Here is a 16143-nt window from a genome sequence, read left to right as displayed (position 1 = left end):
TGTACCTCTGGTGCAAATTACTGACCTCTGTCATCATTTTAAGTGGGGGAACTTGCACAATCGGTGGCTGACTAAATACTTTTTTGCCCCACTGCAGATGCTTGCCCAGTATGTGATTCATAGGCATAGACATTTTGATGCAGAGGGTTCCTCTTTAGTGTCATTTTCTATGTGCAGGGCAGTCTGACAAACCAACACCAGTCCATCAGAGTCTTTCAAATACTGCCCATTTGTCAAAAGTGTTGATGTTTTAGCAATACTCCCATAGTGTCCTTTTTCACTGGATCTTTGGAGCATTCATCACAACATTGAGACGGGGCTCACACCTACATATGGATGCTCCTTAAAGACCTTGATTTCATATTCAAACAGGGTAGGAGTATTTTTTTAACATGCAGGGTTAATATTGTAAAGCGATAACTTTGACTTCGTATAAGGGAAAAATATTAAATGTTTTTGAAACATGGTACAAAACACAAACCTTCCAAATTGTATTCTTTCTACTTTTAAATGTCGAAGAAATTGCTCTTAAAGGCCTCAGTTACACAGGTCTCGAGACCTGTTGGCAACCATCTGGCAGTCTCTGCTCTCTAAAATGTGTTTCCTGACCAGTTGCAAGTGTTTTCTGTGGATTACAAGGTGAAATTGAATGCAAAGAGGTACAACCCAGTTGCAACTGCTTTAGCTCCTAGCAGATTGTTGCAGTCGCCTGTAGTTTGCCGGCAAACACTACTCGCCAAGCTACAGTGAAAAGAAACAGAACGTTCACCTATGCTATGCCACAGCTTTTACTTTGAAAGCAAATACACTCTGTTTCTGGCTGAAATCCCACTATTAAATTAAATTAAATTAAATTTCAATTTAATTGTATTCATATAGTGCCAAATTACAACAGCCTACATATTTGCTTATTAAGCACATATCCTGGTCAAAGACTTCAAGATTCCTCACAGTGTTACTAGAGGCCACGGTAAGTATCTGGTTAGACCCCACGTTTGCTAAGATTTTTAGGGGCAAGTACAATAATCCCAGTTTTATCTGCATTTACAGATACAACTACACTACAGCTTCGAGAGTAAACGAAGTGTATTTGCAGACAAGCTGGCTCTTCCATGCAAACTACAGGCAACTGCAGCAATCTGCTAGAGATTGAAGCCATCACAAGAAGGGTTTTGGTGCTACGCCCTTTTTACCTCTGGCAACCACACAACAACTGGTTGGGGAAAGCACATTTTTCCTCAATCATCAGGAGATATCAGGGTTTGGTTGCTATGTTACTGAGGCCTAAAAGAGGATCCTTTGTTATCCCATTGCTGTTGCATCAAGACTAGCATCAAAATGACATCTTGTGTATAGAACGGCATAATACATGTGGTAACCAAGGATGTGGCGATAATGCGCGAGTATATTTTAATCCATCCATTATGTTTTACTACACATAAGAATTTTTGTTCCCTAAACTAAGGAAAACAGCTAAAGAAACTTAAAAGTCAAAAAATAAAAAAGTAAAATTAAAATGTTGAAATATCATGCTCAGATAAGACTCAAACATCCCTTTTCTGGTTAGTCATGTGATGGTGCCATGTGACACCACACTTCCTAATGCAGACTCGGTTGTTGTGCTTCTTCAGTTGTCATAATAGTGTTCTGAAGCACTGCTGGTACTATGGAAAATGATGCTAAAGGGGACAGCTGGGATAGGCGCCAGCCACACTGTGACCCCGCATTGGATAAGTAAATGGACGGATGGATGGGTGGATGGACCCTGAGCAAGAGTCAGCATGTGATAGGAGTAAGAATGTGTCGTAAACAAACGTCTATTGGTGGGTTTTAAGATCTTGCGATGACAGATCTCGGGTTGGCACAGTGTGGAATTAAACTGGGAAAACATTTACTTTAACTTTGTGTGCCAACACTTGCGCTGAAAGCCAAGTGAGAGAAAGAGAAGCAAGCGAGCGAAGAAAAAATGCCACAACAGAGTGGCCAGAGCCTCGGAGAGACCTCATGGGCGAGAGCTGCACGTTCCATTTAGAAAAGGAAGGAGGAAAGAAGGCGCTGTTCACCAGCTATTAATAATCAATTTCAATTTCCTCTCAGATCTCATTTTTATTTTTTGAATATTAAATAATAGATATTCATTTTAGATGTGTTCCACACCACTGAATAAAGGTGTTTCCCTACAAAATCCAGTCAGACTGTAACTTTTCGCTCCCCGGCCTGCGTTCTCCTTGCCAATACTGGATGAGTCAAACTCAAAAAGAGTACAACTGTCTCAGATGAAAGTTTTAAGACTCAGCTGCTGTCATGGCAACACTAGTCCTACATGCAAATTGTAATAAGAGCATTCAAAAACAAGGAACATGCAGGTCAAATGCCTTGGGATCCTATTTTGTACCACATTTCATGCGCACCACCTGTTTTCTCAGTCTGCTAGGAGCTGAGAGTATCAATCCATTCCTGGAAATTAACACTTAAGAAATGAATTCAATATAATTCATTATTCTACGAATAAAGCGGAATACTAGATAAACGACTGACATGCTATCCAAGAAATATTTTACCATGGAAAAATACATGAACCTAAAGACAAGTTATTTTGTGCTAATTATGGAGGGTCGTGTCTGCTCTGTGTGTTTAATGAGCAGTAGTCACTGCAGCATCTCGTGGCTCTGCAGTTTAGTGACATGCACTATGTGTCCTGAATTGTTGTCCTGATAATGGCATCTGACTATGGGCCTTAGCATTTATAGCTTATCTGCATTGTGATAAGATCCTAATTTGCATATTATTTAGGCAAAGGTTGCAGAACTGTCAACCAGCACAGTCACTGCCGAGTAAAACGAACCAATGAGGGGCACTTTCAGTGGGCTTGTATAATGTGCTTTTTCACTGTGATGACACATGAAGGCAGCAAAAGGCTTATCTGTGGGCTACCCTTAGCCTAAATAAATATATTAATGTTACTGATACAGTAATAAAGGTAAAGTCAATAACTACTAGTAGGGTACTGAAACTATTTTAGGGTCTGGCATCAAATTATACAACGATATTAAAGTCTATGCAGAATTAATCCTTGTGTTTTAGATGACTGTCAGATTTTTAATAATAAATGTAAACCTCCTGTTCCACCAGATCCCAAAGGTGCTCTATTAGACTGAGATCAGGTGACTTTGGAGGAAATTTCAGTACAATAAACTCATTGTCACGTTCAAGAAACCAGTTTGATGATGTTCATGATGGCATGATGTGTTTTCCAGCTGGAAGCAGCCATCAGAAGACGGGTACACTGTGGCGATAAAGGGATGGACAGGGTCAGCAGCAATACTCGTGTAGACTGTGGCATTAAAACAATTCTCAATTTGCACTAAGGTGCTTAAAGTGTGCCAAGAAAATATCCCCCACACTATTACACCACCAGTAGCAGCCTGACCTATTGATTCAAGGCAGGATGGATCCAAGCTTTCATGTTGTTTACGCCAAAATCTGGCCCTACCATCTGAACGCTGCAGCAGAAATCAAGACTCATCAGACACGGTACATTTTTCCGGTCTTCTCTTGTCCAATTTTGGTGAGCCTGCGCGAACTGTATCTGAGTTTCCTGTTCTTAGCTGATAGGAGTGGCATGTGGAGTGGTTTTCTGCTGCTGTAGCCCATCTGCTTCAAGGTTTGACATGTGCATTTATAGTTCCCCTTCTTTATACACATACTGCATGTAAATGTCTGTTCTTACTTAATGACACTGGAAAATGCTATTGCAGTTATTGCTTGGAAACAGGAACCATCAAGGGAGGATGTCTTAACCCCTTAGCAGTCCTACAAATTTACAATTAGTCCCCTAAACCATCCAATGTACCGTGGGCGGTACGTCCGACTGCTAACAGGTTAACCAATATGAATATAGAATAGCATAATGCTATCTTGAGTAAAATGTATATGAGTATAATAAAAATAATTATTCACACTCAGACCAACTGTGAATAATTATTTAAGCCACTTAGCTCCGTTCACTCCAATTCATTGAGAGCTATCGAGTGTCCTCTAGGTGAACTGCAACTAATTTCGGTGCACTGGGACTAATAATAAGTGAACATGATCTCCATACATCAGATCTGGTGCTGAGCAGCTTTCTATTTCTTCACATAGTTGTTGCATTCTCTCAAAAAACATTTTCTTCTCAAGTTTACTATCAAGCCAGCCCTTCACCCAAAGAGTAAACAGCAGCTGCAGTGGAAAACAGAGGCAGGGAAACACAGCTCCCACTGTGTTTATGCATTTAGCTGTGACACAGGTGCTAAAAGGAAGCCTGAGTGTCTACTCAGTACATGAGGAGAACATGCAAATCCCAAACTGCATAGTCTAATAACGTCCAAGCAGGTCATTATACAATACAACATACACGGCCTAAAGGGAAACAATAATATTTTTCATAGCCAAATTTTCAAATTATGAGGTCAAGTTATCCCTGCAAGGCTTCAAAGTACCCTAAATGCTCATTTTGCATCAAAAAGATCAACTTTTGGATCTTTATGATGCGATAGAGAGGTATCCTTGATATCGTCATTGTCAGGCTCAGAGTTCTGGCTGTATGCACAGCAGCTCCACCTGCCTGCTGTTCAAACCTTCTGTTTTAAAGGGGTGGCCATGCAAAGGAAATCTGCCTAAAGGAAGTGTGGCCTAAAAAGGAGATGAGGTAAAACGCTTTTTTTATATTGTGGATGAAATAAGGTGCTGAACAAGGATTCTTTTATTAATGGAAATAATGCAAAACTACACTATTAGAATTCAGGGGTAAAATAACGTAGCTGGAAATAGGTGTAATAGCTCCACTTTGAGATTATGGTTTATTATAATCAAGCCCCCAATGAGAAAAGAACTACTTACCCCTTACATAAACAGGTGATTCAAACTTGTACATTGATTATGTAAATGCAGTTAACAGAAATAGGAGGAATAATAATCTCGGACATATTACACGAGGGCTTGGATAATATCATTGTTTTCATCTGTAATAACGTTATTTTTTATATATTATTACTATAGCGAACATGCAAAACTTTTCCTACAAAAGGTTTAAAAGGGGCTTGATGTGGTAGCAGTTACTGTGAGGCTGATCCTGTGTTGCAGGTGTTCTCACTTCAGCAGGTAGCAGACCTGGGCGACAGATGGGGAAGATTGACAGTTTGGATTAGTGTGAAATAATCTCACTGATGTGTGCACATCTGGTGGCCCTAATGGTGTAAGCAGCAAAAACACATACATTAACAACACGATAAAAAATACATAGCATGGATATTTTCAAGTGATAAAAAAATAATTTTAATAAAAAATATTTGAAACAGCAGTGCACACGGGCCTAATGCAGTATTTTCACATTCTTCAGTTTGGAAAAGAAAACACGAATGCGATGTTTTGATGCAGGAACGAGAAGAGGCTCGAGTGGCACCTGCTTTATATTTATGACTGACGGGTCCTAAAACTATTGCTATATATCTCAAAAATTGCCTCTAAAGTTGTTGCACTTATTGACATTGCTTAAAGATTTCACTCCACGCAGAGTGAAAGCATCACATCTGTGTCACAGGTGAGAGGAATAACCGCTGATTACACTTTAAGCATTTCAGCACTTTGCTGTTTATTTCATCATAAAAAGCCAGAACGACAGACAGAACCTTAGAGGTTAACTTTCCCTTCATGAAAGGAGGGTGACTTATAAAAGTAGATATGCATTTTTTTTTAAAGTCACATAGAGGGAGGGGGCTGTTTGTCACCTGTCACACTCAGTTGTGTGCCTAAAACTAATTAATGCAGCATATGTGCCTCATTTGAAGAGAGCCCCAAAGGCAGGTTCAAGCCACTGAGTGCCAGCCTCTAATACAAATGCATCTATCTGTAACATACACACAAGCACTCGCAGTGAAGGTCTGTGAGCGACTTCGCTTGATCAAATAACACCACATTTCTTAAAAACAACGTTACTTTATTATCTGTATTGTTAACGTTTCTTCCTCAGTGGATCAGCTACATAGTGTCCATTGCTTAAAATCACTACAGCGTCCTTCAGTCTTAACACTTAAGCAATTCTTACTTTTACTTACTTAGAGTTAAAAAACAAAATAAACAACAAGAAAAAGATGTTCACCTGGATTTTGATAACCCACCAGAGATAAAATCCTCCACAGGTGAAGTGAAGTACATTAATCATCATATTAAGGTGTGATGTTCTGTCGGGAAACCCTGAGTCTTGGAAGTTATTTTGCCGTGTACCACACACCTAAACATTGTTGCAGACTGATCACGCCTCACCAGTCTGCAACGTCCCTTGAAGATCACGGTAAGGAGCCAAAGACACGTGCTGCTCGTTCTACTTGAAGCCCAAAAGAAATGATCTGCTGCCAACTCCTGGTTTAAGGACACCCGCAGGGATCTCACAACCATGCCACTGTTTTGCCAGGTGATCTCAACCACTCTCCAAACGACCGCTGCAACCGCTCTCAGACAGAATGATGAAGGTTTGCAAATATCTGCCGTCTGATTTAAAAATGCAGAGAGATTGCCAACACGTTGCAATCAGTCTGACTCACATTGCACCAATGAGAGCAACTCGCCTGCAATGTGCCTCTTTGCAATAGAGGACTTGATTCAACTGGTTTGTACCTATTCTTGATTTACTTGTGTAAGTCTGCACAGTCATGTGTGAACCACTGTTAAATGTATTACTTCACTGTGCGTGAAATAAAAGACTGTATACTACTTGTGCTGCTGCACTGGTTCTTTGCCATTCTGGTTCTTCTCAGACATTAATGTCAAAAGTAAGATGACATCCATTTATTAGTTTTTATACTACAAGTGCTCTTTAAAATACTGTAATTTTGTTACCATTTCTGATAGAGACAAAACTCACAGTTCCATAAAGAGGAGACGATGAGCTTTAGTCAGTGTATCACAACAGCACAAGGTCCTCACAAGGTCTGAGCTCAGACAGAAAGATTTTGCCACATGTGCTTCAGATTGCCTTGCCTAACCATTCTGGGCTAGAGAGACAACTCAGATGGTTCCTGGAGGACGGAAATTATTATTTAATTTTACAGTGAAAATTACAAAAGTAAGTCCATTGAGCCTGTCTAAGTCTTTGTCAATAAATATTTGAATTGTTTTTCCTATTTAAACTCCTATGGAGTGAGAAATAGGAGACAGCTTGTAAAGCCAGTTTGTAAATATGAATGTCTTTGGCATGTGGGAGGGAGTACCTGAGGAGAACCCACACTGGTACAGGTGCAAACTCAATCTAGAGAGATCCCAGCAGCACAGCTACGGTTACACTATACTTCTCAGGACAATCACATCTTGTTGACAGCACTTTGCCAGTTTCTTCTACATATACAGTCGTGATTTAAATACAGATAGACATTAATGTTGCAGTTCCACCAAAGGTCTTTCTCTTCCTACAACAGCTTGCATTTTGTGCAACACAACAGTCACGCTGAAATAGCTAAAACTATATCCTGTTTTAATGGCATTAAGTTGAGATGTGAAGCTTTAAGAGAGATCTTGTTAACATGAGGCAGATATATGGAAGTTTTTCTCTGCCTGACATCAAAGATTGCATGTTTTCCAGAAGTCCATCTGTTCAGATCTGACTTTTAAAATAATTCTAATTACAAACCACATTATCAGTATCAGATCTTTTAAAAAAACATTTTTTTTTTAGCAAAAACAATCATCAAACCTGCCACGGTGTCCCTTTCACCTACCAATATGTTAAGTAGTCAGTGATGTTGGCAGTGCCATCTGTGGCTTTGATAGTCAGTCAACCCAAGATCATCTGTGCGCGGCTGTCTGAGCTTTGCACCGACCTGTTCCTCATGTCAAAAGATTTGGAATTCTGCCAGAGTTTAATACACATGTCTGTCCAAATGATTTCCACGTTCACGACAAATGAACATACACGGATCAAACGCGCAGCAGACAGAAGCCGCTCTTTAAGGAAAAGAATTCCCACAGCTAGCTGCCGGATACTGTAGCGATCAAATTCTGAAGTCACAATCACTACATTTGTTGGACATCAGTACCCGAGTAATCTGGCACACCGTGTCCTTGTCATTTAATGAATGCCTTGTCTCTTTAATGACATTCAAATGTGACAGCTTAGTCCTTGGATTAAAGAGAAAAGTTCTCTGGTTCACCTGCTGCAATCCCACTGTGAGCAGAGTGGCCATTATACTGCTGTATTCCTCTCCACTATTAGGTCTCTGAGCGCAGCTCAATTATCCCACTACTCTCACATGCTTGCTGACAGCCGTGTTGGCAGGTGTGTCCTTTCCAGACGTGCTCACCTCTCTGGATTGGAAATTAGTGAGTGCACCTAGCCATCAGCAAAAGCAACTGACATCCTCCACCAGCATGCCCTTTCATTAAGAGTGAGGAGATGGAAGTGAGATGAGAAGAAGAAATGCTGCTGGAACATCTAACAGCAAAAAGCTGCCTCTGAACTGTCGGCAGCTTTTGTGCATTTCTAAGAAACAAACTGCACGCGCAGAGTTGATTTACCTCATGCAGGTTACATGATGAAAAGAAATCCTCCAGAAAGAAACGGACCGGTTTTTAAATGTGGCGTCCATGGGTGCAATTCTGGAAAATATATTGAAATAAATCAATTACTTTGCTCACTTTGAGGGAAAAAGTGGCCATGAAGGAGATGAATAAACCTCTTTTCATTATACACCCTCAGAAATGTGAATGAACCGCGAATATAATCATGTATGATTGTGTTTGGACTCTAAAATATCCATCAAGTTTGCTTCAAACCTGACTGAACTCCTCTGTTGTTTATGGAGCCGTTTCTTTTGCTCGAACAGAATTTTGGTTGGAGCTTTGAAATTGTTTGTGCTGTCCTGCAAAATGAGTTGGTATCACTTTAGTCAAGTCTTTATATAACTCTTTTTATAGTTTTTGTTTCACATGAGCGGCTCCAACTCTGCGGGTCTCACGAGTGAAATGACTTCTTACCACAACAACTTCGCAGAGCCAGAAGTGCAGCCGAGTTTATCCACATGCATAATAAAGTCAGTCATTATGTCTGAGTTTTTCCAGTTCCTGGCTCTCTCATTTCTCAGCTAAAGCTTAATTTATAAGAACAAAACGTTTCAACACCCACTTCTCCAGTCCACTGGTAGCTCATCTCAAAGCCTCTTCTGTTCTCTGCTGCATGTTTAATTTGTTCCCTCCTGCACTCCACGCCTCCTCCCCTGTACCTAGCCCATTTTACAGGGAAATGGACAATCTTGGGAAGAGCCTTCCAGTTCAGCAGTGTCTCGGCTTCCTTTCTCTTTCAGTCACGAAAAGCGGGACATCGCCATGGCAACTGCATTTGAGAGGTTGTAAGGAGTGAGGCGGTCAGCGCGGACAGAGTCAGAGGCTGTTAAAAAGCAGGGTCTGACTTGGTGTTACAAACTACGCCTGGAAATATGAGCATGAATTATCACTTTTTTTTTTATCGTGTTACTAGGAGTCACCAAAATTCTTGATTTTGGAGGGAGCGCTTGAAGGGAGCAACAAGTGCGTTTCACTTGGCTTTCTGAAGTGATTTAGCGATGCAAAGAAAGTGATTTAGCAGTGTTGACAGTATTTAACAAACCTGTAAATTTGAGCATGCTGTGTGAGTCATGCAGGCCAGGTTCAGCTTATTTGTCCAGATGAAGTTATTCTTAACAAAAGCTCAAGTTGCAGCTGTTAGGCTAAAGGCTACGCCGACCAGATGCCAAGAAACTAAATATAGGACTCTTAGGACTCTCAGTAGTAGCACGTAAGTCAAACTTACACCCGAAACACGCATAAGCATGTTTGATGTTTAGCACGTGAAGGCAAAGAAAAAAAAACTTGAATTCCCTCGCTAACAGATTGGCAGATGTCTGTTTGATCACATGCTTCTTTATGTCACGTTTGTCCATGTGCGAAACTAAAAAAACATAACTGGTGGGGAAAAAAAGAATCACCATCCATCGGCCTTCAAGAGTACAGTCGCTGCATTTCTTTTTCTTTGTGTTAGCTTCCATCACACTCTGCTTAAATCTGCATAGCCTGTGGCTCCGTGGTGACTCGTAATTTTCCCCGCTGGATGTAGCGGAAGCTGCAAAAGACTGTGACAGGTTAATCTGCACTTGACCCAAGATGATGGCCTTCTCTGCTTCTCTGGATACAAGCCAGACTTTCTAAAACGGTCTGTCCTGCACTATAACAATTTGAGAACCAATAAAAAGGTGCAACGCTGTCTCAACACGAGGGACAAGACATATTCGTCCTGTGAAGTCCTACATAAAGAGGGGCTAGTCCTGCTCAGACAGAGCATAGCCTACCTGGCCCTACAACCTGCCTATAAATGTACAAAACTATCCTTGCCTTTTCCACGCTTCGGTTTTTGTATGCACACCTGCAACACGGGGTGTGTTTATGGCAATAAAGCAATGTGTCACTCATTTTTATTACTGGGGTCATAGAGGGGAGGTTGAGTGATTTTTGACGACAGATGAAGCAGAGAAATAAACAATGGCCAATAGGTACAGGTTGTGCAGTAGCTGCAGGCTCTGTGGACGCTCTAATTTCCTCCCTTTCTCGCAGTAACCCGGTGTCTCGTTTGCCAGCTGGATGCATTCACATAGCACTTCTCCACAAGTGTCTTACAATTCATCTCTCATTCACTCGCACGCAAACACACACACATGCAAACTATCAACAATGTGGAGCGTAAAAGACTAGTTCAACCTTTCATATATCCGTTTAGTGAAAAATATGAATGATATTCAGCATTGTAAATGCAGCTGAATGGGGCTTAATTATATCAAGCTTATCCAATTTTTCTTTCCTTTTTTTTTTTCAAAAGATGAAGCTGAGTTTACAGCTGCATCAGGCCTTGGTGAAATTTATCTTTTGATAAGTAAAGAGAAGAAAATTATGCAACAGCTAGACTACATTTGGCTGTTATTTCATTTCAATTTTATTATTTATAGCCTACTGTAACGCTGTCTCCTGGAGATTCATCGTCGCTGTTATTATCTGCATTTGCTGACTCATCAGTTTCTATAGTCACTGAAATTCACGTCATTTTAAAGCGAATCACTGTTTTCCGACGTGCATTGAAAATACATTGGACACCCACATGGGTGGTTAGCTAGCTAGCATTAATTAGCAAATTAAATCGGTCAGAGTTTTGAACTGTTGAAGAGTTGTAAGGTAGAAAAAACACAAGCAAGCAGAGGGTTTAATTTGGGATTTTGCAGAGGCACAAAAAATGTGATCCTCAGGAGCATTCATCTGAACAAGACTAATATGGATACAACAAATACCTCCAGCTAAATGCTGAACTGGGCTAGTCTCATTGCAAAACACACAATGTCCTCGGTTTAACCTGGTTTTACCTTTAAAAATGAAAAAAATTATAATTTGACATATAACTTTTGTGTCTCTATATTTAGTATATACCAGCTCTTGAGGGGATCCTCAGACTCTTTCGCTCTGTTCACCAGCTAGCTGCTACAGTGTATTTTTAGAGCTTTTTTCCTTAAAAAAAAAACAAAAGAAACACTCTGCCTGCTGCTGCAGTGGGCAAGAGTGCTGAGAGTGAACCAAAAACAGTTACAGTTGCAGGTGTGACAGCTAAACAATGAACTGAAAGCTCTGCAAAGATGAGGGGAGCATTTTCAGGTGCTGTAAGCACCGCACAGCAGAATCGATGGTAAGCTTAAAGTTCTTTGGGAGATACAGAAGTAATGCTCAGCAGCAGCAACAGAAAACTTTTGTCATGCAATATGAATGCTACTAGTACATACCGGGCTTCCGATTTTAAATGGAGAGCCCCTGAGATATCTTCAAGGCATAAAAATACAGAGTCGGTTCAATTAAATTTTAAACAGTTTATTTATACAGTGCCAATTCAGATGCCTTCAAATGCCTAAAGTCACTTTAGGAAAGATAACCCTTGAGAACTTTGACAATCAGATAATCTCCTTCAAGCAGCACTTGGTGACTGGGGGAAAGAAGAACCCTGTTTTAACAGGAAGAGGAGGGAGTGAAGAACAAATGCTCATATCTAGCCCTAAATGTAAGCTTTATCAAAAAGGAAAATTTTAAACCTAATCTTAGAACTACAGAGGGTATCTTTCTCCTAAACTGGGAGCCGGTTCCACAGTGAAGAAGCCTTCTGTTCTGTCTTTGGAAACTCTGAGAACCTGCAGTCTGCGAGTGAATTTCTCTGGTCCAATAATAGCTGGGTTTTTTGCTCATTCCAGACCTTTATGTGAGAAGAATGATTTTAAATTCAATTCTACATTTGACAAAAAGCCAATATGGGTGAAATATGATCGTTCTGTCTAGTGCCCGTTAGCACTCTTGTGGCATGCTGGATCAGCCGAAGGCGTAAAGCGTGCCTCGCCACTTGGCTGCCATCTTGAAATGGCCCCTGCCATGTTTTTGGGCAATTATTTTGAAGCATTACCTAAATAAAGTTTAATTTTAACGGTCGCCTGGACATAAAAACTAGAGAATCAGCAGTGAAATCTGATTTAAAAACAAGTGATTAAACTTTAGGGGCGGCACAGTGGTGGTCTCACAGCTTGGGCTAGGTTAGTTAGCATGTTCTCCTTGTGCCTGTGTGGGTTCTCTCTGAGTGGGTTTATCCCACTGTCCACATACATACAGTACATGTTAGGGATCACTGGTGTTTCTAAAGTGGCCTTAGGTGTAAATGTGAGCATAAACTGTTGTTTATCCCTCTCACCCTCCCCATGACCCTGAGTTTGAGAGCTGTTTCTAGGACTTCACTTGTCTGGACAGAGACCTCAGCCCACTCAGTCCTCTCGCCTTTGCATGCAACAGCAGTGGTGGCATCTCCTTGGTACATTTATATATATACATATATTTCACTTGCTGACAAATATACTTAAAAACTTAACTTACATTAAAAAAAAGATTTTCGAGGTTAGGCAGGAATCCATGCAGATCATTTACAGGGTGGTTTCTTTTATTTCAGGCTTGTGAGAAGGAATAAATATTGGAGGAAACTTTTGACCTCTGCTTAAACTTAAAATTCATACACATTGATAATTTTAGACTCCTCTGTTCATTTATTTTAAATCAGAAAAATGACTAAATTGAAGCTGCTGAAGTGATTTTTAATGCTTAATGTAAAACTACCAGTAAACAAATCTTATATTAATGATGCACTACTGCAGTTAATTGCAAACATCTAAAAACTGACTGCGGTCTCGGATGAACATCTGGGGCAACCATTCAAAAACTCATAAATGTTAAAAACACATCTTTGAAAAAGGAGGACAAAGCATCTGTGGTCTCTTCAAAACAAGTGTTCAGCATCATATAGAGGAAGCAGACCTCACTGCTGCTGAGAGAGGACACCAACGAGTCGGGAGGCTCTTCATCTTCCCCCAATCCCACCTGGAAAAATCTGACTACATCATGGTCACATTAGACAACATTTTACAAAAATATGTGAGATATCGCGATTAACGCAGAATGTTAAGCAATTATAGACCTTGATGTCAATGACTATGCATTCAGATGTGGCGAAATCCGACAGTCGGCCTACTTTTCACTAATTAAATCCATAACTGAAACGTAAAAGAGCACCAGCTCTGATATAGATTAGCCTCTGCTTCCTTTGGGGTGTGCAATACATCAAAATAACAAACGATAGTAATTAAATTCGTCAAGTTCTCCCAGAAACGTTTAGAATTACAGCTAAAGGTGAAATTCCTTTTTTCCCCCTGTATGTTGTAGGTTGTTACTTGGCACAAACCAATACAGGAAATCTGGTCATAACTCCCTTTGGGATATAAAGTTCGGATTAGTTCAACACAGAGTTCTGACCTTTCGACCCCTGACCCAACACTCATGGAAATTAAATCAATATTTTCCTGAAAACCTCCTGTCTGACAGCTGCTGGATTATCGACCACTACAGGCAAGAACGGATCTTTGAATGCCTCATTTAATATGGCTGCCTTTATGTAGGAAATCCCCTTCTTAATTTGAATACAGTTACTATAATATTCATACTGATACCGCTGCACTGATTCAACTTAACACTTCTTACAGTGAAAAACTCTTGAACCACAATTCATTCCATCATATAAGGAAACAGACTTTCTTGTCATTGTTTAGAAATGGTCTTGCGTTTTTAATCTCCAAGCTTCTGGAGGTCTTTCATTGAACATTGGCTGCTTCTTCACTTTTCAGTCCAGTCCTTGTAACAAGGCATTTTAACAGGAATGTTGTTCTTGTTTTTTAAGGCATTTAACATAATCATTCATGCAGAAGAATAGCACCACACTCAAGGAATTAACTTGTTTAGTCTTTAAACACAACAGATAACTCAGCAAAGAGCCAGTTTAACTTGTCTCTTTAAGCAATTTCAAACTTTGAGCCTAAAATAACTAAAACACTTTTTTTCTAGCGCTGTCAGCGTTAATCTTGTTAAAATGACATTAACGCCATAACCGCATTAAATCTCCGTTAGCGAGTTATCGCGGATCGCCCCGTGCGTGGGGCTGCACAGTGTCAGCGCGCTTAGCTCGTTAAAGCGTTAGGGCCGTGCATCCCCATGCACGGGGCGATCTGCGCTAACTCGCTAACAAAATTTGCTGCCTTAATGCGGTTAACGTCATTTTAGCAAGATTAACGCTGACAGCGTTAATTTGTTTGCATTCTTTTGTAGAATCTATGCAAAAGGCCAAAGACAACAGAGTTTGGCAGGCATAAATCAGCACCAACAAGTTGATTCCCAAATAAATATTAGCTGAAATATTGTCATAATCCCAGCATGGCGTGCAGTGTGTTGTTAAACAAAATCTGAGGAAACTTGGCAAGCTATCTACTGCAGACAAACAGCATCTGAAAGTTATTCCCGTTAAAAATAGGGAATACATCAAAGAAAGACCTGACACAGGATGTAAGAGATGCATCTGGCTCTTCAGCTGATCCATCTCCGTTTCACTGAAGCCATCAGAAAATGTCTCAGTGGAAGGGAGCCTGTCAAGAAGCCATTCTTAGGAAAAAAAAAAAAACAGGCAGAAAAGGCTGAGGGATGCCAGTTTACAGAAGACATTGAGTGAAAATCAGTGGCATTGGAGTGATGAACCCAAATTGGAAATTTCTGGTTCAAACTGACATTACATATGGAAGTGGTCAGGAGAGAGGTTAGAGATGGCTGTGAGTGTCTACAGCCATCTGGGAAACACGCTGGAGGCTCTGTCATAGTCTGGTGGAGGAGATCTTGTCAAAACTGATGGAATTGTGAATGCATAAAAGTACCGTCAGATTTTGATACACCGTGCAACACCATCTGGAAAGTGTCTCAGCGGGAGCCACGTCTTTTTTCTGCCGGACAATGATCCCAAACAAAGAAGACTGGAAAACTATTCCTGGTGGTCATACCAAATATTGACTTTCATGCTTGTGTAAAGAAATAAGCAGTGAGTCAAGACTTTTGCACAGTACTGTATGTGTTTCATACAAATATGCTGTTGAAAACAGAAAAGAAATGTTGGTTTGACAACATTTTAACAGCTGTTTGTCTTATTGACTCATTTTCAGTTTGACTGAAACCATCATAAAATTATTCAACAAACTTAATTACCATAAACAGGTCAGCAGAGGCCTGCTGCTCTTTTTTTTGTTCTTCAGCCCTCTAAGATGGTCATTAGAAGTCTGTGAAGAGCGATTCAAATTTCTGCAAAACGAACACATGCTTAACAGAAAGCTCGTGATAACGCCTTCATGAATTTGGTCCCACAAATTAAGAAACTGGAGGCACGGAATTATGAAAAAAAGCTGCAAATTAGGTGAAATTGGAAAATGATGTGTATCATCTTCATTCAAGTAAATGAAAACAACTAAATTAGGTCTATTTTTGCCCCAACACACAGCATCATCTAATGTTGCAGATATAATCAGCCCTGGCCTCAGTGTGGGTGATATTCCTCTGTGGCACCTTCAGGGAAACACTGTAATTGGTTAGTTGGTGAAACCATTCTGCAAGTGCAGCTGAAGTAAGAAGAATTAGAAGGGTTTTTATATATATTTGACAGCATAACTGCAATTAAAGTAAAATGCAGCCTGACTGGTACCTGCTTCA

At 40.3% G+C, this 16143-nt stretch overlaps 1 protein-coding gene across 5 annotated transcripts in view; it reads right to left on the bottom strand.

Moving 5' to 3' along the window:
- cadm1a (cell adhesion molecule 1a) overlaps positions 1–16143 on the bottom strand; it is a 456892-nt gene that overhangs the window by 26097 nt on the left and 414652 nt on the right. The window lies entirely within an intron of this gene.

This window comes from Pundamilia nyererei, unplaced genomic scaffold, assembly GCF_000239375.1.
Source record: "Pundamilia nyererei isolate P.nyererei 1_Seehausen unplaced genomic scaffold, PunNye1.0 scaffold00015, whole genome shotgun sequence".
Lineage (NCBI taxonomy): Eukaryota > Metazoa > Chordata > Actinopteri > Cichliformes > Cichlidae > Pundamilia > Pundamilia nyererei.
Note: the sequence above shows the minus strand (reverse complement) of the source record. Positions and strands in the feature narration are given on the sequence as shown.